This window comes from Lolium perenne, chromosome 7 (genome assembly GCF_019359855.2).
Source record: "Lolium perenne isolate Kyuss_39 chromosome 7, Kyuss_2.0, whole genome shotgun sequence".
Taxonomy (NCBI): domain Eukaryota; kingdom Viridiplantae; phylum Streptophyta; class Magnoliopsida; order Poales; family Poaceae; genus Lolium; species Lolium perenne.
This window is the reverse complement of record NC_067250.2, coordinates 29,743,948-29,763,853: the sequence shown is the minus strand read 5'-3', so window position 1 is coordinate 29,763,853 and position 19,906 is coordinate 29,743,948. Positions and strand designations below refer to the sequence as shown.

Genomic DNA, 19,906 nt, shown 5'->3' with positions numbered 1-19,906 from the left:
CCAGAAGTGTTAAGAATGATTATGTCACCTCTGAATATGTGAATTTTCGATTATGCACTAACCCTCTAATGAGTTTGTTTTGAGTTTGGTGTGGAGGAAGTTTTCAAGGGTCAAGAGAGGAGGATGATATATGATCAAGAAGAGTGAAAAGTCTAAGCTTGGGGATGCCTCCGTGGTTCATCCCTGCATATTTCAAGAAGACTCAAGCATCTAAGCTTGGGGATGCCCAAGGCATCCCCTTCTTCATCAACAACTTATCAGGTCACCTCTAGTGAAACTATATTTTTATTCCGTCACATCTTATGTGCTTTACTTGGAGCGTCTGTGTGCTTTTATTTTCGTTTGTTTATTTTCATTCTCTGAATAAATTCATGCTTATGTGGGAGAGAGACACGCTCCGCTCTTTCATGTGAACACTAGTGTTCTTCGCTTTTACTTTTAATATTCATGGCGGAGTTGAAAACCGCTTCATTAATTGCTATATGGTTGGAAACAGAAAATGCTTCATGTGGTAAATGGTATATGGTCTTGAATAATTTGATACTTGGCAATTGTTTTGAGCTCTCATAGATCATGTTTAAGCTTTTGCATCATGTAGTTTAAACCTATTAATGAAGAACTACCATAGAGCTTGTTGAAATTTGGTTTGCATGATTGGTCTCTCTAAGTCTAGATATTTTCTGGTGAAGTGTTTGAACAACAAGGAAGATAGTGTAGAGTCTTATAATGCTTGCAATATGTTCTTATGTAAGTTTTGCTGTACCGGTTCATACTTGTGTTTGCTTCAAACAACCTTGCTAGCCAAAGCCTTGTACTGAGAGGGAATACTTCTTGTGCATCCAAATCCTTGAGCCAAAAACTATGCCATTTGTGTCCACCATACCTACCTACTATGTGGTATTTCTCTGCCATTCCAAAGTAAATTACTTGAGTGCTACCTTTAAAATTTCATTCCTTGTCTTTGCAATATATAGCTCATGGGAAAATAGCCTGAAAAACTATTGTGGTATTGAATATGTTGATATGTATCTTATTTCTTATAAGTTGTTTGTTGAGCGGTAACCATGTTTCTGGGGACGCCATCAACTTTGTACACCTTTGTTGAATATCATGTGAGTTGCTATGCATGTTCGTCTTTTCTGAAGTAAGGGTGATTTATCATGATCAAACGGTTTGAGTATGCATATTGTTAGAGAAGAACTTTGGGCCGCCAACTAAAGCCATGTATCATGGTGGAAGTTTCAGTTTGGACACTAATCCTCAATCTCTTATGAGAATATTATCTGTTGTTGAATGCTTATGCATTAAAGAGGAGTCCATTATCTGTTTTCTATGTTGTCCCGGTATGGATGTCCTTAGTTGAGATCTATCAAAAACGAGAAATCAAATGCGATCTATCTCCTTGGACTTTTGTACAGGCGTCATAGAGGTACCCATTTGTGACACTTGGTTGAAACATATGTTATGCAATGATAATCCATGTAAATCCAAGCTAATTAGGACAAGGTGCGAGCACTATTGGTATTCTATGCATGAGGCTTGCAACTTATAAGATGTCTTATACATAACGCATATGAATTATTACTACCGTTGACAAAATTGTTTCTATGTTTTCAAAATAAAAGCTCTAGCACAAAAATAGTAATCCATGCTTCCCTCTGCGAAGGGCCATTCTTTTACTTTATGTTGAGTCAGTTTACCTACTTCTTTCTATCTTAGAAGCAAACACTTGTTGCATTGATTCCTACATATTTACTTATTGCACTTGTTATATTGCTTTATGTTGACAACTATCCATGAGATATACATGTGTTGCGGTCAGAAACTCACAGGCGAGCAGCGACGGGCAACACGGTAGAGCCGGGAGGCTCCCAGGACTGCGGCTGGCCCTGGTCCCTCCGAGCGACGGCCCGCAAAGACTCGGCACGCACGTCCGATGCTGGTGCAAGGGCGTGCCACCTGACCTATACCTGGTCAGGAAGGTGATGGATATTCCTCGCTTAGTTTCCTGCATGGCATACACGTAAACATTAAATACGAGCCTCGATCGGCTCTCAGGTTATCCTGTGAATCGGCTCAAAGAGCCGATCCACCCATGATTCGTACGAGGTGTACGAATATATGGTGGTCCTGCTTGATCAAAATAAAGCTAAAACGACCTACTACGATTTAGGGTTTTCACCACATAATCGGAACATCCTACTCGTGATTGAGCCTGGCGGCCACGCACGGTGATCGTAAACCGACCCTAGGCAAGGCCTAAAAACCAACACGAAGTTGATCCTCGGAACATCCTGTCTAGGGCTAGCAAACTACACCCTACGCGCCACTGGATCCTTCAACCCGTTTGTAAGGCCTAACTATGCAGATATTAAACTAACCCTTGAAGAACAAGGAGCAACCATAACAGATCGGATCTACTAAATAATGATCAAGCGGGGTGCCGCCCTTACACCTAAGATAGGTGTAAGGGCGGCTAGACGTCTAAGGGTTGCACGACGACAGCATATGATACGATGAACAATGCTAACCCTAACACATCTAAGATAACTACGTTGCTCGCCATCAAAAAGGCTTCAGTACGAGCAACGCATGGACAGCGAATAAACGTGTACTGCCTAGATCGCAAGATGCGATCTAGGCAGCATGATGCTTACCCGGAAGAAACCCTCGAGACAAGGGAGTTGGCGATGCGCCTAGATTGGTTTGTGATGAACGTGATTGTTGTTTATTTCATAAACCCTAGATACATATTTATAGTCCGTAAACTTTCTAACGTGGGAATAATCCCAACCGGGCATGAGCCAAACTCTATCTAACCGACACGTATCCTACTATATTACAGATACACGGGCAAACTAGCCCAAACTTTGCATATAAGGCCGATTCATGTATTTCTTCCATGTATATTCTTCAAGCCCATCTTGATCGCGGCCCACCTCTGACTCGGTCAAATTCTGGTGATAACACATGCCCCCCTGGTTTTGGAATTGATAATTCCAAAATCACTCCGCTCTTTCTTCGTCGGGTCATGTCGTGGCAGAGCAGAACCGTTGCAGTATCCTTCATCATGATGCCTTGCCTCTTCCACTTCCGCGCGTCCTGGCAAAAATTGTTTTTTCGTTGGGCACCACTTCCTCGGAAACTGCTGTGGCATTGAATTTCCACTATATCCCCTTTTATTTAACCGCTCTGAACCGTTCGCCACTTCATCCCCTTGCTCTGTTCTGGCCATCGGCACCAAGAAAACCCCCAATCTCAGAGCAATGTCTTCCTCTTCCTCCATCTCCTCAGGCCTCTCTCTCTAATCTTCCTCCTCAAGCGAGCAGGAGTGGAACTTTGATCCCGTGCCAGATGGCCCACCCGAAGCACTCGTCGGGTCAGATGGTGACTTACCTCTGACCGATGGGGAGGACGACCTCGAGTTCCTCATCGAAGGGGAACTGAAGAGCGTGAGCGAAGACGACCTCCACTCCTGGGCGAACTCCACCTCCTCCGACGAGGGGGAGGAAGAAGAGGAAGAGGAGGAGGATGATTCCTCCTCCTCCGCTGGGTATCCGCCGGCGAAGCGCTTCCGCGCTTGGGCGGACAGCGAGGACGATGATGATGACGAGGAATAAGAAGCTCCGGCCGAGGACTGGGGCAGCAGCGACGAGGAACTCTCTGGAAGCAGCGCCGACGGCAGCTACAATGGCGACGATGAGGACAGCGACGACCCCTAGAACAGGGGCCAATTAGTGTAGGACTAGTAGTAGCAGTACACTAGGCATCGGATGATCCTTTTGAGAGCCATCGGCTCTTTCTTGTAAAGCCGTTCCTTGGAATCAATAAGAGTTGTTCTTCCAATTTGACTCTCAATTAATCCAATTCCAAGTCTTCCGTTTGCCGCACCAAGACCGATAGCAATGTATCGGACTTTTCGCCTCAGACGCCCATGAAGCCAGACTCAGATACCAACTAGACCGTCAGTCAAGCACTTCTCAAATTCAGACTGTAATTTGATATCTGACCATAATACTTTGCAATCCTTTAGCCGATGGCTGTTCATCGGCTGTTTTGAGAATCCAGTCTCCTTCATCTTCTTGCAGCAACAGGACGGTCCAGACCCTGTAGATGATGACGGCTTCCCTTTCATGCTCCTTTCCGCAGCTCTAGTGGTCTTCTTCTGCAACAACTCACTGCTTTCGAAGAAGGTTATGATGCAGGGTCAGCCGATGACACTCCAATCGGCTTCCAAGAACAGAGTGTCTGCCAAATCGATCAGCTGCCCCCCGAGCCTCAGTTAAGGTGAGAACAGTGGCGAGGACACACAGTTCAGTCCAAGGGCCTTGAACTCAGGCAATTGAGACAACCACCATGCAGAGGTCCTAGCCATTCCTACGAGCGTAGCTGAGAAGGTGGCCAACTTAGCCAGGCCGACGGTAGATACACCGGAGCCGATCACCTTTTCTTCCCTTGAAAGCCGATATTGCAGACGAAACTCCAACGGCCTAATGAGCAAAAGGTTGGAGGTTGGCCTTGAGGCTGAACTGAAGACCGACTTGGTCGAAATCCGTGTCTTGAACACGCAGCTGGTAGGTCTTGTGTAATTGTACTAGAGTCGATGTCTGTGCATCGGCTGTAAATATTTTTTTTTTACTCGCCGATTTTTCTATCGGCCCCCAATATTTCTCTGCACATGTATCACACATGTTCATCTGATTAGGTGCCCCCTGAGCCGAATCTGCCAGGTAACTGCGGATATCGGCTCTGTAGTTAGCCAAGGCACTGTATTTGAACGTCGGCTCCGTTAGGACCAATGTTGACTTTTCCAGCTCATCAGCCGACGTAAAACCTCTGCCCATTAGATCGACGTTGAACACAGGCAGAGCGTATGGTGAGGATAATTTTGGCCGATTGCTGGAATCGGCCTCCATGTTGATTGAATCGCCCAATGAAGGTTTTGCAATGTTCCTCCATAGATCTTTGGGGCCGATCCCAAGGAACGGCCTCGCCACGTTTGTCCATAGGTTTGTTCTTGCTATATGGTCAGGCCGGTGGATAAGACCAGCCTAACCCCATCCTTTGTCACGTCGATGCGCTCGCAGTCGTCCAAATTGATGCCTGAGAGTGGCTCTTGTTCTGTTGTCTCCCAAGCGTTCATGCCAGCCGTTGAAATCTCGGCTGAGTCATCTGCATGGACAACCTCTACCTCATCTCCATCCCACTGTATTACGCATTGGTGCATCGTGGATAGAATGCAACAGTTGGCGTGGATCCAATCTCTTCCTAGCAGGACAGCATAGGTGCTCTTGCTATCGACAATAAAGAACGTCGTAGGGATGGTTTTCCTTCCTACGGTCAGATCCACGTTCAGAACACCTTGTGCGTCAGACGCTTGGCCGTTGAAATCGCTCAATGTCACGTTGGTCTTGATCAGATCCGAGCTAGAGCGTCCCAACCACGTAGCATGGAGTATGGCATAATGTTGACTGCCGCTCCGGTGTCCACCAGCATCTTGTTGACAGGCTGCCCATCGAGATAACCTCGCAAGTACAGGGCCTTCAGATGTCTGTAGCTTCTCTCTCGTGGCTTCTCAAAGATAACTGGCCGTGGGCCGCAGTCGAGTTGTGCCACAGGTGCTTCGTCTAATCCTGGAGCACTAAACTCCGTCGGAAGGATGAACACCATGTTTGTGCCAGCCGATGTTTCATCATCGGCTTTCTTTTGTCTGGGGCGCCACTCTTTCCTTTGTGGCCGACCTTCTTCGTCCAGGGTTCGCTGAATTTTAGCGGCCAGATCAGGCCGCGCCTTCCTCAACGTGTGCAGGTATAACCTTTCGGCTTCCTCCAAACCACGTAGTCGCTGAACCCTATGCTTTTGGGAACGGCTGAGTCCATCAGGGCACCACCTTGGCCGGTGGTACTTATCTTCTTCTTCTTCATCATCGTCTTCCAAATCCTCGAGATCTTCCACCCGAGGGGACTCAGCGTGCTTGTTCCGAGGCGGGAGAGGCCCTAGACGTTTGAACACGAACACGTTAGCTGCATCCTTCCTCTTCTGTCTACATTATGGGCAGTTGCCGATTGTAGGCAATCGGCTCATTCCTGAATCCCAGCAGTGTCTGAAGAAGGGACAGTCCCAGTGCCTATCCTCATCGTCTTGCTCTCTTGACTTTTCCTTGGCATGGCGCTCATATCTCTCCTCGTCGCGATCATGCCGACGATGTCTCCTGGCGTCCCCACCCAGACGATCTCTTTCACCATCGTCGTTGGGTCGTCGGCGTTGGTCATATTGACTCACATAATTGTTGAGGAGGTGATCAGAGAGAGGTCGCTGATATCTCACATTCCTCACTTCTCCCTCTGTGATGTAGCGCTTGCCATCGTGACGGAGCCGATCGCGTGGAACGGCTTCCTCTGTGTCCTTGCTACGAGAGCAGCTGCCCTCGTCTCCGTCCTTACCAGAGTGGTGTCCAGGTCCTACCATATTGATATCGAATGAGAATCCTGGCTGGCACCCTCCAGGGTAAGTGCACTCCACCATGTTAACGGCGGGGAAGGGGTGTGTGTCGACTTTCATGGTGTACTGGCTGAAAATTAGACGCCCTTGTTCTATCGCCATTTGGACCTGCTGCCGCCACACCCTGCAGTCGTTGGTGGCATGGGTGAACGTGTTATGCCACTTGCAGTATGGCTTTCCATTCAGCTCCTGCGCCGTGGGGATCTTGTGGCCTTCGGGTACCTTTAGCTGCTTCTCCTTAAGTAAGAGGTCGAAAATCTGCTCAGCTTTGGTAACGTCGAAGTCAAACCCTCTTGGAGGACCTTGTGGCTTAACCCACTTGCAGGACACGGGGCTTGCCCCCCGAGTCTATTCAGCCACTGCTACCTCTTGATCTCCCGCAGATCCTTCGTCTTCATCTGCCTCAACCAGGACCACCGCACGCTTGAATTTATCCTGGTATACATCTGGGTGGCGCTGTTCATATCTTGGCGACTTACGCACCATGTGAGCCAGTGAAGGGTAGTCTGCTTGGGAGGCCACGTCCTTGATCGGTGATGCGAGACCCACCACCGCCAACTCGACTGCTTCTTTTTCAGTCACACGAGCCGAATAGCATCGGTTCCTAACGGTCCTGAAGCGCTGGACGTATTCTGACACTGTTTCTCCGCGCTTCTGACGTACTTGTGCTAAATCGGCAATGCCAGCCTCGTAAACCTCTGAGTGATACTGCATGTGGAACTGCTCTTCCAACTGCTTCCAAGTCCGGATTGAGTCTGGTGGCAGCGATGTGTACCATCAGAAAGCCGATCCTGTGAGGGACTGTGCGAAGAACCTCACACGCAGCTCATCTGATGCTGAGATCGTGCCCAGCTGTGCCAAATATCGGCTCACATGCTCGATGGAGCTGGAACCATCTGATCCATTAAACTTGGAGAAATCAGGGAGCCGATATTTGGGAGGTAGCGGGATCAACTCGTACTCGTTGGGGTACGGCTTGGAATAGCCGATTGTCCTCCTTTTCGGCACCATGCCGAACTGGTCTCTCGGGATTGTACTGATTTGATCCGCGGTGCTGGCTGCAGGAGTCGAACTCTGAAGATTCGCCGGAGTGGCATACTTAGCCAGCCATGCTTGCTTTTCCAGCTCTGAGCCAACTGCAAGAGCTGAGCTCTGGAGGTTTGTCGGAGTGGCATACTTAGCTAGCCACGTCTGCTTCTCAAGATCTGTTGCCGAAGTTCCTCCTCCTGTTCCAGAAGTCCCTGCTGTTGCAGTCTGGTTTGTGAGTGCCCAGTTACTGCAGTCTGTCACGTATGTGCACGTGTATCCGTGAGGGATCTCCTTAGGCGCCTCATGCAAGAACTGGTAGTCACTAGGGTCACCACCGATCTTGTAGACGACGTATGCCGGTGAATTTGGCACTTCTGGTGCTGCCAACGCGAATGGCAGTGGTGGACCGGACTGGAGTGGCATCTCTCCCTGGTAAGTCCCTAGAGCTGGTCCTGACGGAGAGTACTGATGCCTCATGATTTCTTGGATCACCCGAAGAGCGACACGCTCCAAAGTGTTCACCAGGCTCTCAGAATGGCGGTGCAGCGAGTGAGCTACCATGAAGTTAATCTCCTGACGCAGGGACCTGGTGCGTTCTTCTGATGGGGCGGACAGGTCCACTCCATCGAGCGCGCCTTCAGGTGAGAACCCTTTCCACCTGATGCCATGTGAGCGGGTTCTATGAAAAGAGCCGATGAGGTCGGCTTCGAGGATTTCTTTGACCTCGTCATACTTCTTCTTGAGCTCCTCGGTCAGATCCTCGTACGTGACTGGAGTGCCTTCCGCCATCTCAGATGTAGATGGCGATGCGGTTGATGTCGTAGACGGTCCCACCGGGCGTGCCAGAATGTGTTGCGGTCAGAAACCCACCGGCGAGCAGCGACGGGCAACACGGTAGAGCCGGGAGGCTCCCAGGACTGCGGTTGGCCCTGGTCCCTCCGAGCGACGGCCCGCAAAGACTCGGCACGCACGTCCGATGCTGGTGCAAGGGCGTGCCACCTGACCTATACCTGGTCAGGAAGGTGATGGATATGCCTCGCTTAGTTTCCTGCATGGCATACACGTAAACATTAAATACGAGCCTCGATCGGCTCTCAGGTTATCCTGTGAATCGGCTCAAAGAGCCGATCCACCCATGATTCGTACGAGGTGTACGAATATATGGTGGTCCTGCTTGATCAAAATAAAGCTAAAACGACCTACTACGATTTAGGGTTTTCACCACATAATCGGAACATCCTACTCGTGATTGAGCCTGGCGGCCACGCACGGTGATCGTAAACCGACCCTAGGCAAGGCCTAAAAACCAACACGAAGTTGATCCTCAGAACATCCTGTCTAGGGCTAGCAAACTACACCCTACGCGCCACTGGATCCTTCAACCTGTTTGTAAGGCCTAACTATGCAGATATTAAACTAACCCTTGAAGAACAAGGAGCAACCATAACGGATCGGATCTACTAAATAATGATCAAGCAGGGTGCCACCCTTACACCTAAGATAGGTGTAAGGGCGGCTAGACGTCTAAGGGTTGCACGACGACAGCATATGATACGATGAACAATGCTAACCCTAACACATCTAAGATAACTACGTTGCTCGCCATCAAAAAGGCTTCAGTACGAGCAACGCATGGACAGCGAATAAACGTGTACTGCCTAGATCGCAAGATGCGATCTAGGCAGCATGATGCTTACCCGGAAGAAACCCTCGAGACAAGGGAGTTGGCGATGCGCCTAGATTGGTTTGTGATGAACGTGATTGTTGTTTATTTCATAAACCCTAGATACATATTTATAGTCCGTAGACTTTCTAACGTGGGAATAATCCCAACCGGGCACGAGCCAAACTCTATCTAACCGACACGTATCCTACTATATTACAGATACACGGGCAAACTAGCCCAAACTTTGCATATAAGGCCGATTCATGTATTTCTTCCATGTATATTCTTCAAGCCCATCTTGATCGCGGCCCACCTCTGACTCGGTCAAATTCTGGTGATAACAACATGTTACAAGTTGAAAGCAATTGCTGAAACTTAATCATCCTTTGTGTTGCTTCAAATCCTTCTATTAAGAATTTATTGCTTTATGAGTTAACTCTTATGCAAGACTTATTGATGCTTGTCTTGAAAGTACTATTCATGAAAAGTCTTTGCTATATGATTCAGTTGTTTAGTCATTGTCTTTACCATTGCTTCGAATCACTTCATTCATCTCATATGCTTTACAATAGTATTGATCAAGATCATGTTGGTAGCATGTCACTTAAGAAATTATCCTTGTTATCGTTTACCTACTCGAGGGCGAGTAGGAACTAAGCTTGGGGATGCTTGATACGTCTCCAACGTATCTATAATTTCTTATGTTCCATGCTAGTTTTATGACAATACCTACATGTTTTGCTCACACTTTATAATGATTTCATGCATTTTCCGGAACTAACCTATTAACAAGATGCCGAAGTGCCAGTTCTTGTTTTCTGCTGTTTTTGGTTCCAGAAAGGTTGTTCGGGCAATATTCTCAGAATTCGACGAAACAAAGACCAAACATCTTATTTCACCGAGACGGACCAGGACACCGAAGGGGAGCCGGAGAGTAGGCCCAGGGCCCCCAGACCATAGGGTGGCGCGGCCTGGAGGGGAGCGCGCCAGCCTATGAGGAGGGAGCCCCCTGGCCCCTCCGACTCCGCCTCTTCGCCTATATAACCCCTCGTGACCTAAAAACTCGACACCAATTGACGAAACTCCAGAAAGACTCCAGGGGTGCCACCGCCATCGCGAAACTCCATTTCGGGGGACAAAAGTCTCTGTTCCGGCACGCCACCGGGATGGGGAATTGCCCCCGGAGTCATCTCCATTGACACCACCGCCATCTTCATCTCCAGCGCTGTCTCCCATGATGAGGAGGGAGTAGTTCTCCCCCGAGGCTGAGGGCTCTACCGGTAGCTATGTGGTTCATCTCTCTCTCCCATGGTGTGATCTTTATGTGATCATGAGCTTTGTATCACTATTAATCTATGTGCTACTCTAGTGATGTTATTAAAGTAGTCTATTCCTCCTCCATGATGTAATGTTGACAGTGTGTGCATCATCTAGTACTTGGCATAGGTTATGATTGTAATCTCTTGTAGATTATGAAGTTAACTATTACTATGATAGTATTGATGCGATCTATTCCCCCTTTCATAGCTATTGTTGACAGTGTGTATGCTATGTTAGTACTCGGTCTAAATTGCAATGGTCTATTATGCACTCTAGAGGTTACTGAAATATGAACTCCGGATATTGTGGAGCTTGTTTACTCCGGCTTGAGGTGTGCTTTTATAGCCCTACACAATGAATGGTGTTTGTTATCCAACAAGAGAGTGTGAGAAAGTAGCACAAGTGAAGAGAAGTTATTTATTTATGTGATCATTGTTGATAGTGTCCACTAGTGAAAGTATGATCCCTAGGCCTTGTTTCCAAATATCGAATCACCGTTTATTTACTGTTCTACTGCATGTTTATTTGCTGCCATATTTATTTCAGATTGTTATTACCACTCATATTCATCCATATCACTTGCATCTTACTATCTCTTCGCCGAACTAGTGCACCTATACATCTGACAAGTGTATTAGGTGTGTTGGGGACACAAGAGACTTCTTGTATCTTAATTGCAGGGTTACTTGAGAGGGATATCTTTGACCTCCACCTCCCTGAGTTCGATAAACCTTGGGTGATTCACTTAAGGGAAACTTGCTGATGTTCTACAAACCTCTGCTCTTGGAGGCTCAACACTGTCTACAGGAATAGAAGCGTGCGTAGACATCAGGCTCCTGCCGGTTGCCACAATACAATATGATCATCTCATACATATTCATCATCACATCATGGCCATATCACATCACCAAACCCTGCAAAAACAAGTTAGACGCCTCTAATTTGGTTTGCATATTTTACGTGGTTTAGGGTTTTCGAGCAAGATACAATCTACCTACAAACATGAACCACAACGGTGATACTAGTGTTGTCAATAGAAAGAGTAGATTGAATCTTCACTATGGTGAGAGAGACAGACACCCGCAAAGCCACTTATGCAATACAAGTTGCATGTCGAGCGTGGAGCAAATCTCATGAACGCGGTCATGTAAAGTTAGCCCGGGCCGCTTCATCCCACCATCCCGCAAGATGCAAAGTACACGAACTAAAGACAACAAAAGCATCAACGCCCACAAAACCATTGTGCGAATGAACCCCGGTGATCAGGTGGGTACGTGAGCACGCGCTAAACATCTGACATGTGTCTAACGGCGTTCGGTAAGACGTTAAGATCAGGTAGGCGAGCATGCAGTCACGAATGCATAGCAAGGTCCCACTCATGTCTTTTCAATCGATTCCTTTCACTGTTTGAAGTCACGGGTACACGAGCATGCCGCTTAATATTCATTTTGGATTTAAAAAGGCATGACATGAGCGTCCATGCATGTTGCTGCTGCAGGCATAAAAAGCTAGTGCATGTAGCCAGATTTTTTTTAGACGCTAGCGAAAAATTTACGGCACGGCGCTAGTTGCATTGTATACTTGTTCGTTGTTCGCTGCTTAGCGCTAATTGCATGGCAGTTGTTCGATGTTTTCTGTTTAGCGCTAGTTGCATGGTAATTGTTGGCAGTGCTTCCGAGCTTCTCGTCACGAGCACACACAAAGCGACAGACCAAACACATAGCCCCAGACTTAGCCATTCTAGCACAGAAACTTCATATTATATTCATTCGTGAACCGTTTGTCAAATTTCAGTGAAAATTTTCCAGAATACATAACTCGATAGTCGTGATTTACTGGAATATTTTTAAATTTTCTAAGGAGTTTGAATTTTGAGGCCAAACTTTACGACATAAAACTTGAAATGCTCTTAGTTCACAAACCCTACATCGAATTCCAATGAAATGCCGTTGTGGCTGACGCGTAAGCGGAGGTCCCCAAACACGGCGGAGAACGCGGCCATCCTACCATCGCACTTGCCGAGCCGCTGGAGCGCGGAATTTAGGAGCATGGTCGCGTCGGGCAACAGTGCACCTGTTGAAGATGCTCTAACATCAGCAGTTTAGAATTTTATGAGAAGTTTATATTTTTGGCCAAAATTTGACGAATTTCTAGACAAAACAGAAAATATCAGTTTAGCGATGCAAATCTGCCCAACTTAAATTAGAGCAGTCAACTCATTTTAGTGTTTCCAATTTATTTATCTTATATTTAGTCAAACTTAAAGAATCTTAAATATTTACTAAATTTATATGACTTAATTTATGGAGTGAAGGTAGTAGCTCCTCTAGTGTCCGGTCAACTCGAGATGTGAGTCAAGTTGAGGAATTTTTAAAGCACAAAACCTATCATGTACTTCTGGCAAAAGCACCATTGCTTCTTTTCATTTATTGGATCGTATGACCATATCCATTGTTTGGATTCCGATGTGAGCCAAACAAGGACAGAGTGAGGCGCCAAATGAAATGGACCCACACGCTCAGTCTAGATGGCGCAGCTCTGAGCCGCATGCACAATTTCTCGTCAGAAGGCAGAGCCAAATTAAATAATGAGATTTCACGCCGTTTCACTACCGTCTATTGAAATCACAATCCTAAAGCAAATCTAACGTTAGAGAGGGGGTGCACACCTACCCATGTGATCACCAAATCCACTCTCAACCATTGTGTTCTACTCGTGCAACCAATCTGTGCATAGACACAGCTCTGATACCACTGATGGGATTCGTAGCATAGAAAACAAAAAATTTCCTACCGCAAGAACAAATAACAAGCCAAGATCCAATCTAGAAGATGGTAGCAACGAGAAGATCATGAGACTAACCCTCGAAGATTTCCAAAGCCTACGAGATTAGATCTCGTTGTTGATGTAGTCGATCACTTGCCGCTTTCGAAAGCGCGTAGAAGATCTTGACGGTGCCATAGTTGGGCAGCACCTCCGTACTCGGTCACACGTTCGGTGTTGATGACGACGTCCTTCTCCCCATTCCAGCGGGCAGCGAAAGTACTAGATCCTCCTCGGAATCCCGCCAACACGACGGCGTGGTGACGGTGGTGGTGGAGATCTCCGGAAGGGCTTCGCCGTAAGCACTACGAGAGAGAGAGAGGTGGAGGAGGGAGTGGTGCTAGGGTTTGGGAGAGAGGAAAGGGTGCGGCCAAGGGCAGCCTTGATGTCGCCGGCCAGCCCCCCTCTCCTCCTCTTTATATAGGTGGAACCCCCCTAGGGTCTGCCCCAAAACCAATCTGAAGTCCAACTCCAAAACTGCCATATGGACGAAACCTAGAGGGACAGGGACTCTCCCTTTCCCCCTTAGCTTGGCCGGCCAAGGAGGTGGAGTCCACCATGGACTCCACCCTCCCACTTGGTTGGCTTGTTAGGGTTGGTGGAGTCCAACCGGGACTCCACCTTCCATGGTGATTTCTTCCGAAAGGTTCTAGAACATTCTAGCGCCTTCCATAAATGCCCCGGATCATTTCCAAACATGGAAAGTGACTTCCTATATATGAATCTTATTCTCTGGACCATTCCGGACCTCCTCGTGATGTCCTGGATCCCATCCGAGACTCCGAACAAACATTCGAACTCCATTCCATATTTCATATCTACTTAAAACGACATCAAACCTTAAGTGTGTCACCATACGGTTCGTGAACTATGCAGACATGGTTGAGACTTCTCTCCGACCAATAACCAATAGCGGGATCTGGAGATCCATAATGGCTCCCACATATTCAACGATAACTTAGTGATCGATTGAACCATTTACATACGATAACGATTCCCTTTGTCACGCGATATTTTACTTGTCCGAGGTTTGATCATCGGTATCTCCATACCTTGTTCAACCTCGTCTCTGACAAGTACTCTTTACTCGTACCGTGGCATATCATCTCTTGTGAACTAGTCACATACTTGCAAGCTAATCAGACGATATTCCACCGAGAGGGCCCAAAATATATCTATCCGTCATCGGGATGGACAAATCCCTTGATCCATATGCCTCAACTCACACTTTCCGAATACTTAATCCCATCTTTATAACCACCCATTTACGCAGTGGTGTTTGATGTAATCAAAGTACCCTTTCGGTATAAGTGATTTACATGATCTTATGGTCGAAGGACTTGGTAACTATGTATCGAAAGCTGATAGCAAACTGAACTTAATGACGTGATCTTATGCTACGCTTATTTGGGTGTATGTCCATTATAACATTCACCTAATGACATAACCTTGTTATTAATAATATCCAATGTTCATGATCACGAAACCATGATCATCTATTAATCAACAAGCTAGTTATACAAGAGGCTTACTAGGGACTCCTTGTTATTTACATAACACACATGTATCAATATTTCGGTTAATACAATTATAGCATGGTATGCAAACATTTATCATAAACACAAAGATATATTATAATAATCATTTTATTATTGCCTCTTGGACATATCTCCAACACTTCCATCCTCTTCTCCTTGTCATCATTGGCAAAGTCCAAACTGATGGAAAGAGACTAGGCAGTGTATTTATATTCAACACTCCCCCTCACGTCTAGGCTATTTTAGTCGTTAACGTGGGTTCGGTGCAGACCGCCGAATCTTTTTTCTTTTGTTTTCAAAACTGCGTGAGCAGGGTCTTGAACTTGAGACCTCTTGACTCTGATACCATATTGAAAATATTGAACCCTAGAATATTGTGTGTTTATTTCTTTGACCCTCGTGGGGTATATATAGAGGTACAAGGGGAGGGGATAGATTTGTCGTACAAGATGATGACTCCTAGTCTTACGTATACACCCGTATATATTATACTTCTAACAATGCAGACCTCGGCGTGAACATGCCATCCTCCGTCCACTTCTAAGCGAACTTGTCTTTGCCGTCACCGAGTGGCAGGGCATTCACCGCACGATCCACATGTGGAGGAACTGCACGGCGGCGTCCACAGTGAGCTCGCCCAAGATGTCCCTGACCCAAGCATGATGAAGAACCCTGTCGCTCACCATATGCTGCTTGACAAGGCCAGGCCGGAGAAGCTGAAATACAATAGAGTTTATGATAGTTGTTTTGTATAAATAGAACATACATTTTGATCATGATGGTGCATCCTCCTTAAGGACACCAGCTTGCAAGTTGATGTGCACAGCTGTAAGTGCACAGATACCGCAGCCACGCATCGATAGCCACCGTTTATGTTTGTCAAGATGCCGTATGCATGCTAACCAGTTCTGGTAGCAAACATGTCAGTCCCGGCTTAGAACCCAACAAACTTCGTATATTTTATAGACGCGCTGCACATGTGAAGTGCATCTGGAAAGTTGGTTCCAGATTACATATTTAGATCCAGGTTGGCTACTGCCTCATCAATCGCGCGTATATAAACAGCTTATATTGTCATTGACTCATGGATATCTATACAGTACCAGCTAGCTTAACTGCACACTCGTCATGTACTGCAGTCAGATTGTCGCTTCACTGTTCGTTGCTGCCATTCTCCTCTGCTCGTGCGCAGCGTCCGTAGATTCATCCCGCTACTCCGTTGGTACGAGCGGCGAAGTGGAGACGCCGAGCACGGCCGCAGGGGAGGGAGTCCATGGTGACAGGAGAGCTTTGGAGAGGAGAGTCTTGAGGTCGTTGGGGCAGAGGCTGCTTGAAAAGGCGCCCCCGCCTCCGAAGCCCAACAAGTCTTTCGGGGCCAGGACTCAGCCGCTGGCGCCACCGCCGCCATGCATTCCGGCGGTAGATGATAGGCTCGGTTGATGTGCTTTCACTTGTAACTCCTGTTTGGGTCGTCGTTGTGATTGTGGTTGCGTCACATGTTGTCCTATTCTGTATGCATGTTTTTCCATATCTGCATGATGTCAATATGCTGGCAATCATTGAAGCTGTTGTAGTTTTCTTAACTATTGGTTTAGATCCGACGGCCAAATGAAACCTCAATCCCACATACTTCAGCTTTTGCATATAGTTCACCGGTGTCAGCTCCAGCCTCAACCTCCTGCGAGGGTCGGACTCCTCCACCGTCGCCTGAGTGAAGGAAGATGTTGGCGAGTACTTCGCTCAAATCCGTCCGAACCCGGGCTCGTGGCCCAGGGCGCTGAGCTTCAACTGAGGAATTAAGTGATCAACTGCTGCAATATTGGCAGGCTCTCACGAGGTATCAAACTGCCCCCGAGGGCTAAATCTGTCGTCACTTTAATATCAGGAGCTATGAAAGGAAAGAAACGAGACATTTTTCAACAATATATCTACAATGCCAATGGTCCTCATGCAAAAGATAAAGAATGAGAGTAAGAACTAGATCCTAGCCGGTGCTAAACACCTAGCGGAGATTACACGCTAATTTCTCCTTCTGTTTTTTTTTTTTTTGTCTGGTTTGCCTAGGCCATTCCTACGTTTGATTCTTCTATATCAATATCAATATAAAAGGCAAAGCATTTGCCTCTTTTTTTTTTAAAAAAAAAGTGATCAACTGTGTTAGAATATATTGTATATTGTTAGGTAGTTGTTAATATCTCACGGTAGTTATCTGTTTGTGTTAATCAGATACTCCCTCCGTCACAAAAAACTTGTCGTAGTGCCTCCCCCACCCGCGTTCATTTGCACTTTTACAGAAAACCCCCTACTAAATTTTTATTGTGTCAAATCTGGGCTTGAAATTGATTTTCAAATTTGCAATCTTCTCCGTCGATCGTCGTCTTCGTCGACGGCCTGCTTCCGTCGCGCGGACGCCGGCCGAGCGCGGACGCCAGCCGCACTCCATCTTCCTGGAAGCGCGCGAGTTCCCGCACTCCCTCTTCCAGGACGCTCTTCCATCGCGGATGCGCACGAGCTCGGCCAGACTCGACAGGGCGGGTCGACCTGGCGGCCGGCCATCCGGCTAGACGCGCACTCTCCTACGGCGCCGGTGCTGCTCCCGTATTCGTTCTCGTCCGCCTCCGCAGCTCCATCGCCTTCCGCCTCCGCAGCTCCGTTTGGGCCCTGCCTCGCCGCCGCGCCAGAGGCCTCGCCGCGCGACCTGAGGAAGCTGCGCTAGGCCGGCGTCACCGTCCCGGCTAGATTCCCGGCCTCGCCGTACCGCCAGCTGCGCCCGGCCCCGACGTTGAGCCCTCTTCCTCGTCGAGCATAGCACAGGTCCTCCCCTGCTGGGTTGCTGCAGGGCCGCTGGTACTCCTCGACCTGCTCCTCTTGCCGGCGAAACCGCAACGCCAAGCATCACTGCTGGTCATCGACCTTGTGCAGCCGGTGTCCTACAGAACCAACCTCTTCTGCCCCGACGTCCTCCTCCAGGAGCTCAAGGTGAGCTCAAGCTGTGCATCTTGGTACTGAAACTTGTGCACACCCTCGACCTCGCACTCGCCCTCAAGCACAGCTAGATTCCCCCATCCTGGCCTTCTCCTCGACCTTCTGCAGCCGGTATCCTACAGAACCAACCTCTTCTGCCCCGACGTCCTCCTCCAGGAGCTCAAGGTGAGCTGAATCACTGAAACCTGTGCATATTGGTACTGTTTAACTAAAACTGTGTGCAGTTTTGTACTCCTGAAATGAAATCAGTGAGTATTGTTAACTGAAATGAAATGGTACTGTAAGGTGCGGAGGGGTAATAGACCAAACACTCATTAGCATATGAAGGTTGCTAATGAATTCAGAACGATTACCAGACTGGAGTACAATCAGCCCCAACTTAAAAATAAATGGAACAAACTGAAAAATGACTTCAACATTCATGTACTGTACTCCAGTTCTTCCATATCTGAGAAATGACAAGACTGGAATACATTCAAATGGAACAGAGGGATCTTTCATTTCCTGCAGAGTTGCATAGAGCACCAGTTGCTACTCCCTCCGTCACAAAAAACATGTCGGACGGGCATTTTCCCAAAAACACCCCTGAGTAATCTGCGACCAAACCCTCGGTCCGACATGTTTTTTGTGACGGAGGGAGTAGATTAGATCAATAGTTGTTGAGATCTGACCGTGTTGTACAAGTTGTAAAACCCTAACTATCAATACAAAAAACGCATGATAGCCAGCCCTTGGAGAGCTGAGCACTTGCCTCCCAAACCCATTGTCTCACGTTTTCGTACATGGTATCAGAGCGAAACTGAATCCAATCTACGCTTCCAATGCCTTCCTCCTCCTCCACGTCCGATGCTGCCTCCAACATCTTCTCGAGCGGGCGTGGACTCGCCATCAACAACACCGGCAGCAACGCGGCGAATCTCGCGCTGCTCTACAACTTCGCCAACGTCAACACCATCAAGCTCTCGCCGGAGAACTATCTCCTCTGGCGCGCGCAGGTTCTCCCTATGCTCAAAAGCCATCTGCTGCTCGGCTACGTCAACGACCTCCTTCCTTGCCCGGATCAGCTCATCACCAACCCAAGGGCAGGGGATGCCGGCGCTCCAGCCGAGTCCCGAACCCTGCGTACCAGGCGTGGATGCAGCAGGACCAGGCAATCCTATCTTTCATCCTCTCCAACGCCTCTGAAGGTGTCGTCGGGATGCTGATGACTACCATCACGTCCAGGGAGGCGTTGACCACCCTGGAGAACAGCTTCGCGGCACAGTCGACGGCGCGCTCCATGCAGCTCCGGTTCCAGCTGTCGCGGATCAAGAAACTGGATGCACCGATGGCCAGCTACTTCAACAGGGTTAAAACCCTCGCCGACATCCTAGCAGGTATCGGTAAGCCTTTGGAGGATGAGGAGCTTGTCTCTTATCTCCTTGCAGGACTGGACAGCGACTACGACGCCCTGGTCGAGGTGGTAACGGCGCGGACGACGCCGATGCCGCTGCGGGATCTCTATGCCCAGCTGCTCACCACCGAGTTCCGCATCGAGTCACGCAAGACGGAGCTCAGCGGCAACATCAACTAGTTCTCCGCCAACCTGTCGTTTGGCTCCAAGCAGCCTGGCGGCGGTGGCAAGTTCTACCGCGCCGATGGCCGCCCCCTGCCACCGATCAAGCCACCGACTGGGGTGGCAACTTCTCCCGCGCACCAGCTTCGCCGCCGTCCTCCTTCGACAACGGCGACGGCTCCCACCCACCTAGTGGTGGCGGCTACTCCAACACTGGTGGCTACTCCAACAACTCCGGCAACGGCAATCGCCCACTTTGCCAACTGTGTGGCAAGTTGGGGCACATTGCCTCACGTTGCTTCAAGCGCTTCAAGCGGGATTTTCTTGGTGTCGGGAACGATGGTGGTGGCGCTCTGATGTCTACGCACGCTTCTATTCCTGTAGACAGTGTTGGGCCTCCAAGAGCAGAGGTTTGTAGAACAGCAGCAAGTTTCCCTTAAGTGAATCACCCAAGGTTTATCGAACTCAGGGAGGAAGAGGTCAAAGATA

The 19,906-nt window shown here is 48.2% G+C and overlaps 1 non-coding gene across 1 annotated transcript; it reads left to right on the top strand.

Annotated features, from left to right (window-relative positions):
* Positions 1-19,248: 19,248 nt before the first annotated feature.
* On the top strand, positions 19,249-19,388 carry LOC127318219 (small nucleolar RNA Z247). Its single transcript, XR_007861774.1, has one exon. It is a non-coding gene; the product is annotated as a small nucleolar RNA Z247 (small nucleolar RNA).
* The last annotated feature ends 518 nt before the right edge of the window (positions 19,389-19,906 follow it).